The sequence below is a fragment of the Amblyomma americanum genome, chromosome 10 (assembly GCF_052857255.1).
Source record: "Amblyomma americanum isolate KBUSLIRL-KWMA chromosome 10, ASM5285725v1, whole genome shotgun sequence".
Taxonomy (NCBI): domain Eukaryota; kingdom Metazoa; phylum Arthropoda; class Arachnida; order Ixodida; family Ixodidae; genus Amblyomma; species Amblyomma americanum.
The window spans coordinates 107,537,094-107,541,788 of NC_135506.1; positions in this window are offsets into that span (position 1 = coordinate 107,537,094).

A 4,695-nucleotide genomic window follows, 5' to 3' on the forward strand; every position below is an offset into this window, starting at 1 on the left:
AGACCAAAATCTACCAGGTAATATATTCACATAAAGGCGAAAAATAAAAAGAACAATGAAGGCTCCTTTTACTCCAGTAGACCAGAATCTACCAGGACATCAGTAGACCAGAATCTACATTGCACTATGGGCGCATAAGCATCATTGTCATTACCGTTAAGCCAAGCCAACGACTGCATCCGCAACGCCAGTACAGTGATCAAATGTTATAGTTTACTATAAAGCCGACTCATGCAAGCGACTCGCACGTGCACGTTGTGGCACGATGGATGATTGTCAGAAAAGTGAGTGATGCCTTTGTTGATTTGCGCACGGTCAGTCGAAAGCCATGCGCGGAAATTTCGCCGCACAAGGAGAAGTCGCGTTGACGTTAGCCTGCAGCTCCCTGCATGTGCCTAAGCTGGTGCTGATCCAATGTCAAAACAGTGAAACCAGCTAGAGCGTGATGTGTGTGTGGGACCGAACATTTTGTGCCCGACACTGAGGACATGTCGAGCCCTGGCCCCAGAAGTGAGGACGCTGAACCTGGGGCCTCATCGGTTTTTGTAGATTAAAGCGTTTATTGACATCACCAGGATCTCTGTCCTCAGGTTGATCATCATCATCATCATCATCATCATTATTATCATCATCAGCCTGACTAAACCCGCTGCACAGCAAAGACCACTCCCATGTCTCTCCAATTAACCCTATCCTTTGCCAGCTGCATCCGCCCTTTGCCTGCAAACTTCTTAATCTCATCCGCCCACCTAACCTTCTGCCGCCCCCTGCTGCGCTCACTTTTTCTTGGAATCAACTCCGCAACTTTAAGGACCATCGGTCATCTTGTCTTCGCATTACATGTCCTGCCCAAGCCCATTTCTTCCTTTGGATTTCGAATTTGATTTCATTAACCTGCGTTTGTTCCCTCACCCAATCTTCCCGCTTCCGGTCTCTTAACGTTAAACGTATCATTTCTTTCCATGGCTTGGTTTGTTGTCCTTAAGTTAAGCTGAAACCTTTTCGTGAGCCTCTATGTTCCTGCCCCGTTGGTGAGTACCGGTACGATACCGCTGTGTACACTTTTGTTATTGTGAAGCAGATCACGAAAGCGATGACGAGGACATAGCAAGTTTTCGGCACCAGCTTCAAACTTGGGCAATAGAAACTGGATCTTCGCACGCCACGGTCACGTCGCTTTTGGAAGTGCTCCGCAGCCACAGGTGTTTTTCTTCCCGACATAGGGCCGACCAGGAGCCTATTCACAGCCAATACCGAATTTGAATTGTTTGGCAAGTGGCCCGAAATCATCTGCGAATGCCAGCCCAAGTAAAAACCAATAACTTTGGACCTCTGTCTGACCATCCACCGACATTGCCCCGGTAACTGGCGGCAAGCTGTACTACTGCGGCTTTGTCTTGGATCCCTCTCCTCTTTATTCTTGTAAACATGAGAGCTTCGCGGGGAATATCAACCAGTATTTTCACACTCGCGCTCAGAGGCCTGCAGCTGGCTCACGGCCTGCTCGATATTGAATGTCAATCAAATCCAGCAAGCTATGAGCCAGCTGGAAGCCACTGGAGGCGGGTGTAGCAACTGATTAATATTCACTGCGAATCTTTGCCACTTGCTTGAGTGCATAGGCGCTGCAAAAAGCAAGAACCACGCAGGGCGAACGTGTGCACGGCTTTTATTCATGCAGGTAATGAATTCATAATGGCAGTCATCTTTCACTCCATCACTTCGTTTTCTCTGCACAACTTTAAAGTGCCATTTTTCACACCGCGCAATAAGAATTCGACTTTCTTTGTACATGAACATCGCAAGCCTGACAAAACAAGGTGAAGGAACAGGCAGACGCGAACGCGCTGACAAGTTTATATCTTGTCTGCAGCAGAATAGTGGAAGCAATTATGATATATATGCAGAGAAACCCAGTAGAACCACCAAACGTCCTCTGCAGAGAAACTTCACATATTGCACACTGTTGTAGCAAGGTAGGAATGCTCTTCGACCAATCGAAAACAGCGGTACAGCTGACATAGGAGTGCCCACATGTTCAATCTCCAACGCTTCTGAAAACTTTTGAGTCAACAGTTCTGTGCAGCTCCTGGGTGGAGGCCAAGGTGACCATTAATCCTTTTCTTTTGCTGTGTCACTGATCCAAATTTAGAGCTAGTTTTACTGCCCGCTGTTTTCCAACACCTGCTATGCCACAGGATAATTAAACATACAGCATAAATCTCAACAAATATTAAAAACCTGTAATGGGGCTGCTTGCCAGGCATATTGCGGGATGGTAACTCTCAATAGTCTACACATTCCTTGGCAAGCCTCTGTGGAGCGTAAAATTGTGATCTTTGGCTTTTTAGCCCCTTTCTTTTTTCAAAAACAGCGAAGTCGCGCCAACGTACAAAATTAATCCTTAGTTTCCTTCATAAGTTTGTTCCTGAAGTTCTGTCCTATTTGCTTCACTGAGATTCCTGAGAACTTTTCTCGCTGTGAAAAAAAGTAGCAGTATGGACATACGCCGCCTCTGGAGGAATCTGACTATTGAAATCGCCTCCTGTGAGTTAAAAATAAAATTAAGACGGGCAGAAAATGGAGTGTAATATCCCGAAGCTGCATGAGGGCTCTTTGTCACGGTGCAGCTGACGACATCGGAGTAGTTTGGATAAACCGTGGTTCTGCATGTCGGCTGTGTGCGATGCAGCATTGGACGGCTCCAGGTTAGCTTAGACTACGTGTGGTTATTTAACGGGCAAAATGACTTGCACAGTGCACGAGTGCTTATGTGTTTAACCGCCATGAATGCGCTGGGGCACACCTCCAAGACGTCCACTTATCGCCTTCTCCACCTAGGACTGCATAACACGCTTGAAGATCTTCTCAAAGATCAAAAAACAAGCCAAATAATGCGGTTATCAACGGCCAAAGTTGGTGGACGAGTCCTCGAGGATCTGCACATAGCGCTGTCACCAACAACAAAAGACAGAGGGGACATTCCGAAGGACTGGAGAGATAAACTATTAGTTAAATAAATACCAAAAACATGCATCCCTAGAACAATCAAGGTGGGAGAGAAGCCGGAGCTAGGGTTATATAGAAGTATTACGACAGCGAAAATAGCACGTATTGTTTAGACGCTGCGCGACCTACTCAAGAGGGCATCTGCACCGTCGCGGTCAGACACGAGGGAAAGCAGGTGGATGGACTCTCGGTGAAAACTAGTAAAGTTGCGTTAGGCGAGGAAGCGGCGATAGAGCGGGCAGCCATTCACTCCGATAATTTGTTATTCTCAACGCACCTGCCAAAATTATATAATGGGAAGAATAGTGCCGCTTGCCAGCTAAATTTTAGCAAACGCGCAGCATAGCTCAATGTAGCGAGCAAAACAATTGGTATGGGTGCCCGGACACCAGGGAACAGAAGGGAGCGCGGCTGCTCACACAGCCGCCCGAGCGTCTCTCTCCCAGAGTGCCACTGACTTCCCAGACTCTGTCAGGACTGCTGTACCGAATCCGCTTACTACATATGCGGACATTACAGCATATCTGCACCACAGTAGGGAGACTTTCCCACAGCCCGCCAAGGGCCGGGAAAAACTGAGGAACGACACCTCAGATGGCTGCAAATGGGGTCGTTTCAAAGCGCTGCGATTCTTAAACGCACAGACCCAACTTTTACGGGGTACTGTAAATTTTGTGAGATGTGGGCAGACGCATATCATACGGTTGGGCCTGTCAGAAAAATCCGCTATTCAGCCATCGAGAGAGGGCTGGCAGGAGACCTTGTCCAACTGCTTGGTCCTGGAGTCTCAGAGGGCTCTGGTACAAAGAGCGCGCGCAGCGGCAACCGCCAAAGGTATCAAGGATTGAGGACTACCACCCAGGCATGGGAGCGGAGAAACCTTCCTCTCTTCTCTAAAACCTGCCCCAGTGCATCCAATAAAGTTTTACCACAACCACCACCACCAACGAAATGTGGCTGTATCTGCCAGGATTTGATCTCGCGACCTTGGCTTTGGCGGCCAAAGGCATCGAGCTCCTGCTGCAGGTAAATGGGGAAACATGCGAGAGGCAAATGGAGAAAACAGCCTTTTCCTCCCCGAAACGGCTTGCTAGCATACACAATTTACCGAAAGTCACATACCACGACATAGACTTCTACTACTGCGGCACCTCTACCTCCCTTTCTTCTTTCACTCCCTCCTTTATTCCTTCCCTTCCCTTCCAGGAGCTAGTGGAGTTGGTAACTCCATTAAAGTCATACGGCAAAGGGTACATGGGAGCTGGAAGTCATTGCTCGATAAATTACAAAATAGCCAGTGAGGACTCTATGAGATGATTTAAAGATTAGGCAGGTAGTTTGTAAAAATTACATGCAACTTTGCAGCGACGAGTGTGTCTGGCAATACATTCTAGGAAACTGGACATTAAGAAGTGTAGCACTCGTTACCTGTATAAATTGCATGCTGTTAAACAGCCGGGCTAACATATGATATGTTATGTACGAAGTTTTAAACAAATGTGTCGGTCGGGAACTTTATCGTGCGCTCTAAAACATATCAATGGATATGCAGTCGGTTCATGATTCATTAGAGAAATAATAGATTTTATTAGTAAAACATAATAAATGTGTCTAAGAAGGAAAAGAGACAAAGAGGTATAGGAGAAAAAAGTAGACGCTAAGAGTGAACACTTTAAGTGTGGCGTG